General features: G+C 39.6%; 1 protein-coding gene and 2 long non-coding RNA genes across 30 annotated transcripts in view; 2 read left to right on the forward strand and 1 right to left on the reverse strand.

Annotated features, from left to right (window-relative positions):
• Positions 1 to 17,530, forward strand: part of rims2a (regulating synaptic membrane exocytosis 2a) — a 469,036-nt gene that overhangs the window by 334,522 nt on the left and 116,984 nt on the right. The window lies entirely within an intron of this gene.
• LOC133562355 (uncharacterized) lies at positions 2,811 to 4,465 on the reverse strand. Its single transcript, XR_009808889.1, has 2 exons — positions 3,906 to 4,465; positions 2,811 to 3,076 (listed from the first exon to the last, which is right to left on the reverse strand). It is a non-coding gene; the product is annotated as an uncharacterized LOC133562355 (long non-coding RNA).
• On the forward strand, positions 8,763 to 10,417 carry LOC133562354 (uncharacterized). Its single transcript, XR_009808888.1, has 2 exons — positions 8,763 to 9,322; positions 10,152 to 10,417. It is a non-coding gene; the product is annotated as an uncharacterized LOC133562354 (long non-coding RNA).

Consider the following 17,530-nt stretch of genomic DNA (forward strand, 5'->3'; position numbering starts at 1 on the left):
CCGTAAAACTAGTTGGCACATTTAATATTTAATAATAATGAATATTGTAAAATTCTATAATTTTTGTTATTTAAAGGGGAAAACCCGATTCAAAAGTACATAACAGTTGTTTACTGGCTAAAAATAAAATGATCCTGAAAGTGATCACATTCATTTTAGATTTAATTATACTGTACAATATCCTTAAAACATGTCCTTGTGAAATAATTGATAATATTGTACATTTTACTCCTCGTTTCATATTCAAAGTGAAAACATTTAAATGATCGGTTTGCCGTTTAAAGTGAGATCCGTACAATTAGGTCAGGGCTTCTCAAACTTTTTTTTTTTCTGTCATCAGCACTTTAGACTCAAGGCCCACCTACCCCCATCGCCCCAACAAAACAATTTATTGGACATCATGTGTGGTCTCGAGTTGTCTCTTTACTTTGTTGGGCCTGATGCTGTCTGCTGCTAGCCGTTTTAGACAAAGAACACACAGGGGTCTCTCCTCTGCCCCCACCTCCGCTGCCGTGAATCCAAGAGCAAGATACCCTTCGCCATATTTTCTTTTAGGTTGACTTTTTGGTTGATTAGACCCGTCATATTTTTGTTTCTCCGCAGACCTTTGAGGTGCGAGTTGCAAATGTATCCATTTTGTGTAATTGTGGTCCGCACATTAGCCTGCTACCCATCCGCGCGAAAGTTTGTTCCTCTTAGCCCTGCCTGCAAAAGTTACTGTTGCTATGTCTGTCAAACTTTCGCTCCTGCCGAGAAATTTAAAGCCTACAGGAAAAATAAGTAATTTACATTTATTTATACGGCGGATTTCACAGACAGAATCACAAAGTGATTTACAGTGTGTATAGAAAATGAAAGCATAGTAAAAAAAAATCAAAAATAAAAATTTCCTCCCTTTCCTCGCGCCCCACCTGTCATGTCTCTATTCCCCACACTTTGAGAAATGCTGAATTAGGTCAACATTTTTCGACCCGTATGTACGGTCACCGTGTGCTCGGAGAAGAGGTAGGATTAAATATAAGTTTTACTTCTTAATATTCCTTTTCAGATTTGTTGAAAGGTGCAAATGGAACCATGTGATGTTACTTGACGTAAACATGTCTGTAACAAATACATCAAAACCATAGCCGCGTGTGTAATGACTAACATTTACATAACATTTTGTAGATGGCATTGCATGTCTTGACTTGTTCTATTCTGTCTTTTGAACGTACAAGTCAATGTCTTGTTTTTAGTGTGAGGTTTAACTGTTGTGTTTATTTTGTGTCATTGTGAAGTTTTTTGTACCTGAAAATCAGATATCCCGGCCCCCCAGACACATTTTTTCCTCTATATCTGCTCCCCAGGTCAAAATAATTGCCGAGTGTGACCGTGTGTGACCGTGTGTGACCGTGTGTGACCGTGTGTCTTGGCTACCACTCTTTACCGCATCTCTCCATGAACCCCGAAAAAAACATCCGACCAGGAGCGTTGGGTTGCAGTGCATTGTGGGTAGGCGAGTCTTGTACATGATCATGTTCTGTCGGTTCATTTGCAAAATAAACCAGAGAGCACAACTCAGCTTTGATACAAAATGAAAGTAAAAATAAGACTGAGAAGATCAAAATAATTGTCAAAGCAGCATCAAAGTTGTTGAAAGAACTATCTTGGTACCGGGTGCAAGCTGTACTACGGAGAGTAGACGTGACGGAGTCATGTTACCACATTCCAACACCCTGTTAATGGTCCGGTGGAATGCCAGAAGTTTGATAGCAACCGAACATGAATTAAAGGGATATATTAAAAATATGAAAACTAAACCACGTATGATTTGTATTCAAGAAACAGGGCTGAAGCCAAAATTAAACTTTATAATAAAAGGATATATAACGATTCGTAAAGATAGGAATGAAGGGTAAAGAGGATGATGTGCCACATTTATCAAAGAAGATGTAGTCACGGGTAAAGAAACAGCAGAACCTTTAGCAAAAACATTTGTTAAAGTGCACGGTAATGATAATTTGAGAAATGTGGAAAAACAAAAGAGAGAAAAAACAATGAGTTTAAATATTGGGGAAATGATGGAAGACAACGTTAATAGCTTTACCAACACTATGGATATGACATTTTCTTTGAATGAAATGGTTCGAATTTTGAAAAAGGTTAAAAATACGTCACCGGGGAAAGACCTAGCGGGTTATCAAATGATCAAAAACTTAGGTGGCATCGTCAAAGAAGTGGTCTTGAAATGATATGACAGGATATATGAAGAAGGAGAATGACCGGCAGAGGGGAAAATTAGCGGTAACAATTCCAATATGCAAGTCAGGGTAAGACCCGGAAGAGGCAGGAAATTATAAATTTGGGGAAAAGTAATGGAAAAAAAAAAAGATTAATGAAAGACTAGTATATTATTTAGAGTCAAAAGAAATAATCAAAAAACTAACAAAGTGGTAAATAATGTTCAAGACTGGGGAACGGCTTGAGGTTTAAGATTCTCTGTTGGAAAGACAAAAGTCATACATTTTACAAAGACAAAAGTACCAAACAAGCTCCAAATAAAAACTCTAAGGTGAAAATATAGAAGAGGTACAAGTATTTAAATATTTAGGAATATGGTTTGATAAAAATATGAACTAGTCAACCCACATCAGCAAAATAGATTTGATTAGATTAGATTAGATAGTACTTTATTTATTCCTTCAGGAGTGTTCCTTCCGGAAAATAAAAAAATAGGGGAAAAAGTAAAAAGGTGTTAAATATAATGAGGTCTTTGAGGGGTAATGATTGGGGGGCTGATAGGTTAACGTTGAAAACAATACATGTATATATTTATAACTTTAATTCCATCTGTTATTGATTACGGATGCATTATTTACCAATCTGCTTCAAAAACATGACTTGGGAAAATAGACCGGATCCAGTCACAGGCTTTAAGGTTATGTTGTGGAGCTACTACATCAACCCTAGTGCCAGTATTACAAGTAAAAATGAACGAAAAACCTTTGGACAAGAGGAGAGATCAACTCTCAGCAGTTTATCGGGCAACTTTAAAAGGATCCAAGCAAGGATATCCGACTTGTCCAGTGTTACCAATCTGCCAAGAAAAAGAGAAAACAAAAAAGAATAGTTTTGGGTGGATTATAGGAGACATATGTAATAAAGTTAAAATTGACAATATTAAAGTTAGTCCTACAGTACCAATGCCTGCAATACCACCGTGGATGTTTGATAACCCAAAAGAAAACATGCAATTACTAAAGAATAGAAATTTAAATAGTTACCGGATAGAAAAATGGATTGAGATATGATATATACGGATGCATCAAAAACTATATAAAAAAAAATAAAGGTAAGAGCTGTAGCAGTTATCCCACAAGGAAACATAGTATTAAATAAAATAATCAGTGATAAACTATCTGTTTTTACGGGGGAATTGGTAGCAATTTATATGGCAGTTAACTGGATAGAGGAAAACAAAGCAAGGAAAGTAGTTGTGTGCTCGCAGTCCAACAGTGCATTGATGAGCATAAAAACATAGCATCAGAAACAAGACAAGATTTAGTTTATGAAATAGTTCAGGCAATCTATAGAATAAATAAAGCGGGAGGTGTGGTAACATTTCTTTGGGTTCCTTGGAAGATATTGTAGGATGGAATTCACAACACATAGGATATAAAGCATTATACACGTATTTAAAAAACATTGGGTTAAATAAAAGAATATAGAGTAGGGATCCATCTTGATCCACACTCCATTTCAACCAGAAGGTTGCTTGGCGGAAACAACCGCCCACCTCCGGAATCAGTCCCCGCCCATTCCCCTTAGGCGCGAAATTCATTTGAGCGAAAGACATTGGAATGAGAGGAGCTCTTTAAAGCTCCTGAGAATCTTAAAAAAGCTTACAGAAAACGAGAAAAACTTACAGCGGGTGCCTGTTGGACATTCACCGTCGTTTTCGATGATTTCCCCTCGGAGCAAGGATTCGATGTCTGGAGTCTTTGGCACAATCAAGCCTTCTCCTCTGCCTGGAACGGCCGTTGACGGACCCGCCAGCTTTAAGGGAGACCAGCGAGCCGGAGATGTAAGTAAATATATGTATATATGTATCGTATACCGCATGTTTTTTTTCTTGTAAAATGAGAATCATTTGACTCACCAGACTGCGATTGTGTTAAAACGATCGCGTTAGGATCTTACGGCAAATCCTCTATAAAACAAAATAATGAATACACACAATATTAAATAATTCGAAGGTTTAAACACACCTCGATAATCATCTTCCAACTTTGTAAGACTGTTTAAGCAAAGTTCATCGTCTTTCACTTCGTCGTCATCGGCTGGTAAAAAAAAAGTATTACAACGTCGTACAAGTGCAATGCTTTTAACGTTTAAATGCTTAAATGGAGTTAAACCAATGTCTAATAACATGGTAAAGCAGAGGTAATGGTGTGTGTGTGTGTGTGTGTGTGTGTGTGTGTGTGCGTGTGTGTGTGTATGTGTGTGTGTGTGTGTGCGTGCGTGCGTGCGTGTGTGCGTGCGTGCGTGTCCTGTTGATTCAAACGGTCATAAACATTTAAACTGTCAGATGGGAAGTCAGTAAAAACTGAACCCTCCTTTTGTCCCCCAAACTGACCTGTTGATTCAAACGACCGTAAAGACCAGTTGCTACGTGACACTGTGTTCTGCGATAGTTTTTTCCATCTGTTTAAATATGTTTTCGTGAGGTACGGAAGTTGTTTCAGTGCGTACGAATGTGTGTGTGTGTGTGTGTGTGTGTGTGTGTGTGTGTGTGTGTGTGTGTGTGTGTGTGTGTGTGTGTGTGTGTGTGTGTGTGTGTGTGTGTGTGTGTGTGTGTGTGTGTGTGTGTGTGTGTGTGAAGTGTGTGTGTGTGTGCGTGTGTGTGCGTGTGTGCGTGTCCACCAAAAACTTCCCAATCCACGGTAGATAACGATGAAAATATCGAGAAAGGGCTTCCGTCTCTTCTTTCTTTTAGCTGAAATAAGCAGATATCACCCATTTCGTATCTGAATACAAATCCAAAAGATCCCTCCATCCCTAACCCTTCCAAATCCCATTTCTCACGCAAAGACTCGGTCGGCGGCATCTGAATACGATTTAGAAACACTCGACTTTTTTGCGGAGCGTCAATGTAAGTTTTATTATTTTTATCAATCGAAACAGGCGTTTCACTAATCATGACCGAATCGAACAAAGTCTTTACGCTAACGTATAAAGCTCCAAATAATGACTAAGACAATGTCTAATAACATGGTAATAACAGTGCGTACGAATGTGTGTGTGTGTGTGTGTGTGTGTGTGTGTGTGTGTGTGTGTGTGTGTGCGTGTGTGTGCGTGTGTGTGCGTGTCCACCAAAAACTTCCCAATCCACGGTAGATAACGATGAAAATATCGAGAAAGGGCTTCCGTCTCTTCTTTCCTCCACCCTCTTCCTGGTTTAACCACTCCCACCGCAGGTCTTAACTCTGCCCTCTTTCTGTTTAAAACTCCACCCTCTTCCTGGTTTAACCACTCCCACCGCAGGTCTTAACTCCACCCTCTTTCTGTTTAAAACTCCACCCTCTTCCTGGTTTAACCACTCCCACCGCAGGTCTTAACTCCACCCTCTTCCGGGTAAGCCACACCCACTTGACCTTGACATTTGAACCTGACATTTGAACCTGACCTTTGACTTTGACCTTTGACTTTGACCTTTAACCTTGACCCCTCATAAATCATTAACCTTTGAACTTGACCCCTCATAAATCATTAACCTTTGACCTTGAGGGTCATAAATCATTGTTTTATGGGGGGTCATAAATCACTTTTGACTAAAGGTAGGGACTTAACTTCTCTGGCACTGCCTCAAGCGTCCTCTAAAACCTTTCGTAACTTCCGCTTTTCCTACGTAGAAACAGCGTGCTGGCCTAGTCACATGATATATGTGGCTTTTACACTCACACACACGCTAATGCAATGCAAGCTTGGTCAACAGCCATACAGGTCACACTGAAGGTGGCCGTAGAAACAACGTTAAGACTGTTACAAATATGCGCCACACTGTGAACCAACACTAAACGAGAATGACAAGCAAATTTCGGGAAAACATCCGCACTGTAACACAACATAAACACAACCGAACAATAGAGCTGGCCCGCCGGTATTATACAGCGGCGGTGTCGCTGTAACACCGCATTCACCGCTAATACTCATACTTGCTAACCCCGCCCCCTCCCCCCGCCCCGCCCCGATTTTCCAAGGAGACTCCCACATTTCAGTGCCCCTCACGAAAATCAGGGGTCAACCATTCTTCCAAATTTCTCCCGATTCCCACCTGGACAACAATATTGGGGGCGTGCCTTAAAGGCACTGCCTCAAGCATCCTCTAAAACCTTTCGTAACGTCCGCTTTTCCTACGTAGAAACAGCGTGCTGGCCTAGTCACATGATATATGTGGCTTTTACACACACACACACACGCTAATGCAATGCAAGCTTGGTCAACAGCCATACAGGTCACACTGAAGGTGGCCGTAGAAACAACGTTAAGACTGTTACAAATATGCGCCACACTGTGAACCAACACTAAACGAGAATGACAAGCAAATTTCGGGAAAACATCCGCACTGTAACACAACATAAACACAACAGAACAATAGAGCTGGCCCGCCGGTATTATACAGCGGCGGTGTCGCTGTAACACCGCATTCACCGCTAATACTCATACTTGCTAACCCCGCCCCCTCCCCTCCCCCCCGCCCCGCCCCGATTTTCCAAGGAGACTCCCAAATTTCAGTGCCCCTCACGAAAATCAGGGGTCAACCATTCTTCCAAATTTCTCCCGATTCCCACCTGGACAACAATATTGGGGGCGTGCCTTAAAGGCACTGCCTCAAGCGTCCTCTAAAACCTTTCGTAACTTCCGCTTTTCCTACGTAGAAACAGCGTGCTGGCCTAGTCACATGATATATGTGGCTTTTACACACACACACACACACGCTAATGCAATGCAAGCTTGGTCAACAGCCATACAGGTCACACTGAAGGTGGCCGTAGAAACAACGTTAAGACTGTTACAAATATGCGCCACACTGTGAACCAACACTAAACGAGAATGACAAGCAAATTTCGGGAAAACATCCGCACTGTAACACAACATAAACACAACCGAACAATAGAGCTGGCCCGCCGGTATTATACAGCGGCGGTGTCGCTGTAACACCGCATTCACCGCTAATACTCATACTTGCTAACCCCGCCCCCTCCCCCCGCCCCGCCCCGATTTTCCAAGGAGACTCCCAAATTTCAGTGCCCCTCACGAAAATCAGGGGTCAACCATTCTTCCAAATTTCTCCCGATTCCCACCTGGACAACAATATTGGGAGCGTGCCTTAAAGGCACTAGAGAAGTTAAGTCCCTACCTTTAGTCAAAAGTGATTTATGACCCCCCATAAAACAATGATTTATGACCCTCAAGGTCAAAGGTTAATGATTTATGAGGGGTCAAGTTCAAAGGTTAATGATTTATGAGGGGTCAAGGTTAAAGGTCAAAGTCAAAGGTCAAAGTCAAAGGTCAGGTTCAAATGTCAGGTTCAAATGTCAAGGTCAAGTGGGTGTGGCTTACCCGGAAGAGGGTGGAGTTAAGACCTGCGGTGGGAGTGGTTAAACCAGGAAGAGGGTGGAGTTTTAAACAGAAAGAGGGTGGAGTTAAGACCTGCGGTGGGAGTGGTTAAACCAGGAAGAGGGTGGAGTTTTAAACAGAAAGAGGGCAGAGTTAAGACCTGCGGTGGGAGTGGTTAAACCAGGAAGAGGGTGGAGGAAAGAAGAGACGGAAGCCCTTTCTCGATATTTTCATCGTTATCTACCGTGGATTGGGAAGTTTTTGGTGGACACGCACACACACGCACACACACGCACACACACACACACACACACACACACACACACACACACACACACACACATTCGTACGCACTGTTATTACCATGTTATTAGACATTGTCTTAGTCATTATTTGGAGCTTTATACGTTAGCGTAAAGACTTTGTTCGATTCGGTCATGATTAGTGAAACGCCTGTTTCGATTGATAAAAATAATAAAACTTACATTGACGCTCCGCAAAAAAGTCGAGTGTTTCTAAATCGTATTCAGATGCCGCCGACCGAGTCTTTGCGTGAGAAATGGGATTTGGAAGGGTTAGGGATGGAGGGATCTTTTGGATTTGTATTCAGATACGAAATGGGTGATATCTGCTTATTTCAGCTAAAAGAAAGAAGAGACGGAAGCCCTTTCTCGATATTTTCATCGTTATCTACCGTGGATTGGGAAGTTTTTGGTGGACACGCACACACGCACACACACGCACACACACACACACTTCACACACACACACACACACACACACACACACACACACACACGCACGCACACACGCACACACACACACACACACACACACACACACACACACACACACACACACACACACACACACACACACACACACACACACACATTCGTACGCACTGAAACAACTTCCGTACCTCACGAAAACATATTTAAACAGATGGAAAAAACTATCGCAGAACACAGTGTCACGTAGCAACTGGTCTTTACGGTCGTTTGAATCAACAGGTCAGTTTGGGGGACAAAAGGAGGGTTCAGTTTTTACTGACTTCCCATCTGACAGTTTAAATGTTTATGACCGTTTGAATCAACAGGACACGCACGCACGCACACACGCACGCACGCACGCACACACACACACACACATACACACACACACGCACACACACACACACACACACACACACACACACACCATTACCTCTGCTTTACCATGTTATTAGACATTGGTTTAACTCCATTTAAGCATTTAAACGTTAAAAGCATTGCACTTGTACGACGTTGTAATACTTTTTTTTTACCAGCCGATGACGACGAAGTGAAAGACGATGAACTTTGCTTAAACAGTCTTACAAAGTTGGAAGATGATTATCGAGGTGTGTTTAAACCTTCGAATTATTTAATATTGTGTGTATTCATTATTTTGTTTTATAGAGGATTTGCCGTAAGATCCTAACGCGATCGTTTTAACACAATCGCAGTCTGGTGAGTCAAATGATTCTCATTTTACAAGAAAAAAAACATGCGGTATACGATACATATATACATATATTTACTTACATCTCCGGCTCGCTGGTCTCCCTTAAAGCTGGCGGGTCCGTCAACGGCCGTTCCAGGCAGAGGAGAAGGCTTGATTGTGCCAAAGACTCCAGACATCGAATCCTTGCTCCGAGGGGAAATCATCGAAAACGACGGTGAATGTCCAACAGGCACCCGCTGTAAGTTTTTCTCGTTTTCTGTAAGCTTTTTTAAGATTCTCAGGAGCTTTAAAGAGCTCCTCTCATTCCAATGTCTTTCGCTCAAATGAATTTCGCGCCTAAGGGGAATGGGCGGGGACTGATTCCGGAGGTGGGCGGTTGTTTCCGCCAAGCAACCTTCTGGTTGAAATGGAGTGTGGATCAAGATGGATCCCTACTCTATATTCTTTTATTTAACCCAATGTTTTTTAAATACGTGTATAATGCTTTATATCCTATGTGTTGTGAATTCCATCCTACAATATCTTCCAAGGAACCCAAAGAAATGTTACCACACCTCCCGCTTTATTTATTCTATAGATTGCCTGAACTATTTCATAAACTAAATCTTGTCTTGTTTCTGATGCTATGTTTTTATGCTCATCAATGCACTGTTGGACTGCGAGCACACAACTACTTTCCTTGCTTTGTTTTCCTCTATCCAGTTAACTGCCATATAAATTGCTACCAATTCCCCCGTAAAAACAGATAGTTTATCACTGATTATTTTATTTAATACTATGTTTCCTTGTGGGATAACTGCTACAGCTCTTACCTTTATTTTTTTTTATATAGTTTTTGATGCATCCGTATATATCATATCTCAATCCATTTTTCTATCCGGTAACTATTTAAATTTCTATTCTTTAGTAATTGCATGTTTTCTTTTGGGTTATCAAACATCCACGGTGGTATTGCAGGCATTGGTACTGTAGGACTAACTTTAATATTGTCAATTTTAACTTTATTACATATGTCTCCTATAATCCACCCAAAACTATTCTTTTTTGTTTTCTCTTTTTCTTGGCAGATTGGTAACACTGGACAAGTCGGATATCCTTGCTTGGATCCTTTTAAAGTTGCCCGATAAACTGCTGAGAGTTGATCTCTCCTCTTGTCCAAAGGTTTTTCGTTCATTTTTACTTGTAATACTGGCACTAGGGTTGATGTAGTAGCTCCACAACATAACCTTAAAGCCTGTGACTGGATCCGGTCTATTTTCCCAAGTCATGTTTTTGAAGCAGATTGGTAAATAATGCATCCGTAATCAATAACAGATGGAATTAAAGTTATAAATATATACATGTATTGTTTTCAACGTTAACCTATCAGCCCCCCAATCATTACCCCTCAAAGACCTCATTATATTTAACACCTTTTTACTTTTTCCCCTATTTTTTTATTTTCCGGAAGGAACACTCCTGAAGGAATAAATAAAGTACTATCTAATCTAATCTAATCAAATCTATTTTGCTGATGTGGGTTGACTAGTTCATATTTTTATCAAACCATATTCCTAAATATTTAAATACTTGTACCTCTTCTATATTTTCACCTTAGAGTTTTTATTTGGAGCTTGTTTGGTACTTTTGTCTTTGTAAAATGTATGACTTTTGTCTTTCCAACAGAGAATCTTAAACCTCAAGCCGTTCCCCAGTCTTGAACATTATTTACCACTTTGTTAGTTTTTTGATTATTTCTTTTGACTCTAAATAATATACTAGTCTTTCATTAATCTTTTTTTTTTTCCATTACTTTTCCCCAAATTTATAATTTCCTGCCTCTTCCGGGTCTTACCCTGACTTGCATATTGGAATTGTTACCGCTAATTTTCCCCTCTGCCGGTCATTCTCCTTCTTCATATATCCTGTCATATCATTTCAAGACCACTTCTTTGACGATGCCACCTAAGTTTTTGATCATTTGATAACCCGCTAGGTCTTTCCCCGGTGACGTATTTTTAACCTTTTTCAAAATTCGAACCATTTCATTCAAAGAAAATGTCATATCCATAGTGTTGGTAAAGCTATTAACGTTGTCTTCCATCATTTCCCCAATATTTAAACTCATTGTTTTTTCTCTCTTTTGTTTTTCCACATTTCTCAAATTATCATTACCGTGCACTTTAACAAATGTTTTTGCTAAAGGTTCTGCTGTTTCTTTACCCGTGACTACATCTTCTTTGATAAATGTGGCACATCATCCTCTTTACCCTTCATTCCTATCTTTACGAATCGTTATATATCCTTTTATTATAAAGTTTAATTTTGGCTTCAGCCCTGTTTCTTGAATACAAATCATACGTGGTTTAGTTTTCATATTTTTAATATATCCCTTTAATTCATGTTCGGTTGCTATCAAACTTCTGGCATTCCACCGGACCATTAACAGGGTGTTGGAATGTGGTAACATGACTCCGTCACGTCTACTCTCCGTAGTACAGCTTGCACCCGGTACCAAGATAGTTCTTTCAACAACTTTGATGCTGCTTTGACAATTATTTTGATCTTCTCAGTCTTATTTTTACTTTCATTTTGTATCAAAGCTGAGTTGTGCTCTCTGGTTTATTTTGCAAATGAACCGACAGAACATGATCATGTACAAGACTCGCCTACCCACAATGCACTGCAACCCAACGCTCCTGGTCGGATGTTTTTTTCGGGGTTCATGGAGAGATGCGGTAAAGAGTGGTAGCCAAGACACACGGTCACACACGGTCACACACGGTCACACACGGTCACACTCGGCAATTATTTTGACCTGGGGAGCAGATATAGAGGAAAAAATGTGTCTGGGGGGCCGGGATATCTGATTTTCAGGTACAAAAAACTTCACAATGACACAAAATAAACACAACAGTTAAACCTCACACTAAAAACAAGACATTGACTTGTACGTTCAAAAGACAGAATAGAACAAGTCAAGACATGCAATGCCATCTACAAAATGTTATGTAAATGTTAGTCATTACACACGCGGCTATGGTTTTGATGTATTTGTTACAGACATGTTTACGTCAAGTAACATCACATGGTTCCATTTGCACCTTTCAACAAATCTGAAAAGGAATATTAAGAAGTAAAACTTATATTTAATCCTACCTCTTCTCCGAGCACACGGTGACCGTACATACGGGTCGAAAAATGTTGACCTAATTCAGCATTTCTCAAAGTGTGGGGAATAGAGACATGACAGGTGGGGCGCGAGGAAAGGGAGGAAATTTTTATTTTTGATTTTTTTTTACTATGCTTTCATTTTCTATACACACTGTAAATCACTTTGTGATTCTGTCTGTGAAATCCGCCGTATAAATAAATGTAAATTACTTATTTTTCCTGTAGGCTTTAAATTTCTCGGCAGGAGCGAAAGTTTGACAGACATAGCAACAGTAACTTTTGCAGGCAGGGCTAAGAGGAACAAACTTTCGCGCGGATGGGTAGCAGGCTAATGTGCGGACCACAATTACACAAAATGGATACATTTGCAACTCGCACCTCAAAGGTCTGCGGAGAAACAAAAATATGACGGGTCTAATCAACCAAAAAGTCAACCTAAAAGAAAATATGGCGAAGGGTATCTTGCTCTTGGATTCACGGCAGCGGAGGTGGGGGCAGAGGAGAGACCCCTGTGTGTTCTTTGTCTAAAACGGCTAGCAGCAGACAGCATCAGGCCCAACAAAGTAAAGAGACAACTCGAGACCACACATGATGTCCAATAAATTGTTTTGTTGGGGCGATGGGGGTAGGTGGGCCTTGAGTCTAAAGTGCTGATGACAGAAAAAAAAAAAGTTTGAGAAGCCCTGACCTAATTGTACGGATCTCACTTTAAACGGCAAACCGATCATTTAAATGTTTTCACTTTGAATATGAAACGAGGAGTAAAATGTACAATATTATCAATTATTTCACAAGGACATGTTTTAAGGATATTGTACAGTATAATTAAATCTAAAATGAATGTGATCACTTTCAGGATCATTTTATTTTTAGCCAGTAAACAACTGTTATGTACTTTTGAATCGGGTTTTCAAAAAAAAAGAAAAAGGGAGGGACAATCAAGGATCAACAATGGCACGACTTTCACTAGCTTGCGTGAGGTCAAAAGACAAGAGATTTTAGACCAATGCTGCTTTGGATCTGTTCCTGCTAAACTAGTTAGTGACTTTCAATGCTCAAATCAGAATAATAATACTAATTTTAGCTACTGGAAATTTGTGTGGTAGCAATAAATACCCACCAGCGCGATACTTTGCAGTTCCACACTGACCAACCACGCAACAAACTCAAAAGAACTGTACAAGGAAAAAACAATGCAGTGACTTCAAACTGCAAATATAAGGTTTGAGTAAAATATGTAGGTTGGTGTGAATGTTGTCCGTCTATCTATGTTGACCCTGCAATGAGGGGGCGACTTGTCCAGGGTGTACAACTCCTTCCACCCGATTGTAGCTGAGATAGGCGCCAGCGACCCCCACGTCCCCAATAAGTGGTAGAAAACTGTGGAAAGTTCAGTAATACAGAATCATTGTGGCATTATCGTGTCAGTTGGACGCTATATGCGCTAGTCCTCATGGTAAATGTGGTTTTCCTTTTGGGAAAACGCCATCGCTTTGGTTCACTGGTGCGGCCAATATAAACCAAAACTGAAAATTCTTAAGTGGGGCTTTAAGTAGAGTTTATAAATCTTGTATCTGTGCCACATATAGCCTTATTTCAGTGTCAACAGTCTCCAGCTTACTTGCTACACATGTTTTGGCTCTGCCCATCCCTGTGCAGTTATTGGACCGACATTTTTAATACTTTGTCTGTTGTTGTAATTACCTACTAGGCCTTCTTTGCCTTTATTTGTTGTTGTATCTTTATGTTAGCAATTGGGACTTTTTGAATGAAATTGTCTGTGGCTCCATGTTAACGAAGTTGCCTGTACTATTTGACTGATGCATTTTATTGATTGATTTATTATTTTTCTTTCTTTTTCGTTTTGTCTCCTCAGAAAAAAAATTTGGTAACTTTGTTTGTTTTATAACTTGTGCCAGGATAGCAGTAATTGCACAAAGGCATTCTTCTTCTTTTAGTTTTCTGACAGCACGTAGGCGTTCGCATCAACTTTCGTCTTTTTAACAAATGGGTAAAGGGGGAATGATGTATGCCGTAAAACTAGTTGGCACATTTAATATTTAATAATAATGAATATTGTAAAATTCTATAATTTTTGTTATTTAAAGGGGAAAACCCGATTCAAAAGTACATAACAGTTGTTTACTGGCTAAAAATAAAATGATCCTGAAAGTGATCACATTCATTTTAGATTTAATTATACTGTACAATATCCTTAAAACATGTCCTTGTGAAATAATTGATAATATTGTACATTTTACTCCTCGTTTCATATTCAAAGTGAAAACATTTAAATGATCGGTTTGCCGTTTAAAGTGAGATCCGTACAATTAGGTCAGGGCTTCTCAAACTTTTTTTTTTTCTGTCATCAGCACTTTAGACTCAAGGCCCACCTACCCCCATCGCCCCAACAAAACAATTTATTGGACATCATGTGTGGTCTCGAGTTGTCTCTTTACTTTGTTGGGCCTGATGCTGTCTGCTGCTAGCCGTTTTAGACAAAGAACACACAGGGGTCTCTCCTCTGCCCCCACCTCCGCTGCCGTGAATCCAAGAGCAAGATACCCTTCGCCATATTTTCTTTTAGGTTGACTTTTTGGTTGATTAGACCCGTCATATTTTTGTTTCTCCGCAGACCTTTGAGGTGCGAGTTGCAAATGTATCCATTTTGTGTAATTGTGGTCCGCACATTAGCCTGCTACCCATCCGCGCGAAAGTTTGTTCCTCTTAGCCCTGCCTGCAAAAGTTACTGTTGCTATGTCTGTCAAACTTTCGCTCCTGCCGAGAAATTTAAAGCCTACAGGAAAAATAAGTAATTTACATTTATTTATACGGCGGATTTCACAGACAGAATCACAAAGTGATTTACAGTGTGTATAGAAAATGAAAGCATAGTAAAAAAAAATCAAAATAAAAATTTCCTCCCTTTCCTCGCGCCCCACCTGTCATGTCTCTATTCCCCACACTTTGAGAAATGCTGAATTAGGTCAACATTTTTCGACCCGTATGTACGGTCACCGTGTGCTCGGAGAAGAGGTAGGATTAAATATAAGTTTTACTTCTTAATATTCCTTTTCAGATTTGTTGAAAGGTGCAAATGGAACCATGTGATGTTACTTGACGTAAACATGTCTGTAACAAATACATCAAAACCATAGCCGCGTGTGTAATGACTAACATTTACATAACATTTTGTAGATGGCATTGCATGTCTTGACTTGTTCTATTCTGTCTTTTGAACGTACAAGTCAATGTCTTGTTTTTAGTGTGAGGTTTAACTGTTGTGTTTATTTTGTGTCATTGTGAAGTTTTTTGTACCTGAAAATCAGATATCCCGGCCCCCCAGACACATTTTTTCCTCTATATCTGCTCCCCAGGTCAAAATAATTGCCGAGTGTGACCGTGTGTGACCGTGTGTGACCGTGTGTGACCGTGTGTCTTGGCTACCACTCTTTACCGCATCTCTCCATGAACCCCGAAAAAAACATCCGACCAGGAGCGTTGGGTTGCAGTGCATTGTGGGTAGGCGAGTCTTGTACATGATCATGTTCTGTCGGTTCATTTGCAAAATAAACCAGAGAGCACAACTCAGCTTTGATACAAAATGAAAGTAAAAATAAGACTGAGAAGATCAAAATAATTGTCAAAGCAGCATCAAAGTTGTTGAAAGAACTATCTTGGTACCGGGTGCAAGCTGTACTACGGAGAGTAGACGTGACGGAGTCATGTTACCACATTCCAACACCCTGTTAATGGTCCGGTGGAATGCCAGAAGTTTGATAGCAACCGAACATGAATTAAAGGGATATATTAAAAATATGAAAACTAAACCACGTATGATTTGTATTCAAGAAACAGGGCTGAAGCCAAAATTAAACTTTATAATAAAAGGATATATAACGATTCGTAAAGATAGGAATGAAGGGTAAAGAGGATGATGTGCCACATTTATCAAAGAAGATGTAGTCACGGGTAAAGAAACAGCAGAACCTTTAGCAAAAACATTTGTTAAAGTGCACGGTAATGATAATTTGAGAAATGTGGAAAAACAAAAGAGAGAAAAAACAATGAGTTTAAATATTGGGGAAATGATGGAAGACAACGTTAATAGCTTTACCAACACTATGGATATGACATTTTCTTTGAATGAAATGGTTCGAATTTTGAAAAAGGTTAAAAATACGTCACCGGGGAAAGACCTAGCGGGTTATCAAATGATCAAAAACTTAGGTGGCATCGTCAAAGAAGTGGTCTTGAAATGATATGACAGGATATATGAAGAAGGAGAATGACCGGCAGAGGGGAAAATTAGCGGTAACAATTCCAATATGCAAGTCAGGGTAAGACCCGGAAGAGGCAGGAAATTATAAATTTGGGGAAAAGTAATGGAAAAAAAAAAAGATTAATGAAGACTAGTATATTATTTAGAGTCAAAAGAAATAATCAAAAAACTAACAAAGTGGTAAATAATGTTCAAGACTGGGGAACGGCTTGAGGTTTAAGATTCTCTGTTGGAAAGACAAAAGTCATACATTTTACAAAGACAAAAGTACCAAACAAGCTCCAAATAAAAACTCTAAGGTGAAAATATAGAAGAGGTACAAGTATTTAAATATTTAGGAATATGGTTTGATAAAAATATGAACTAGTCAACCCACATCAGCAAAATAGATTTGATTAGATTAGATTAGATAGTACTTTATTTATTCCTTCAGGAGTGTTCCTTCCGGAAAATAAAAAAATAGGGGAAAAAGTAAAAAGGTGTTAAATATAATGAGGTCTTTGAGGGGTAATGATTGGGGGGCTGATAGTTAACGTTGAAAACAATACATGTATATATTTATAACTTTAATTCCATCTGTTATTGATTACGGATGCATTATTTACCAATCTGCTTCAAAACATGACTTGGGAAAATAGACCGGATCCAGTCACAGGCTTTAAGGTTATGTTGTGGAGCTACTACATCAACCCTAGTGCCAGTATTACAAGTAAAAATGAACGAAAAACCTTTGGACAAGAGGAGAGATCAACTCTCAGCAGTTTATCGGGCAACTTTAAAAGGATCCAAGCAAGGATATCCGACTTGTCCAGTGTTACCAATCTGCCAAGAAAAAGAGAAAACAAAAAAGAATAGTTTTGGGTGGATTATAGGAGACATATGTAATAAAGTTAAAATTGACAATATTAAAGTTAGTCCTACAGTACCAATGCCTGCAATACCACCGTGGATGTTTGATAACCCAAAAGAAAACATGCAATTACTAAAGAATAGAAATTTAAATAGTTACCG

This window comes from Nerophis ophidion, linkage group LG11, assembly GCF_033978795.1.
Source record: "Nerophis ophidion isolate RoL-2023_Sa linkage group LG11, RoL_Noph_v1.0, whole genome shotgun sequence".
Classification (NCBI taxonomy): domain Eukaryota; kingdom Metazoa; phylum Chordata; class Actinopteri; order Syngnathiformes; family Syngnathidae; genus Nerophis; species Nerophis ophidion.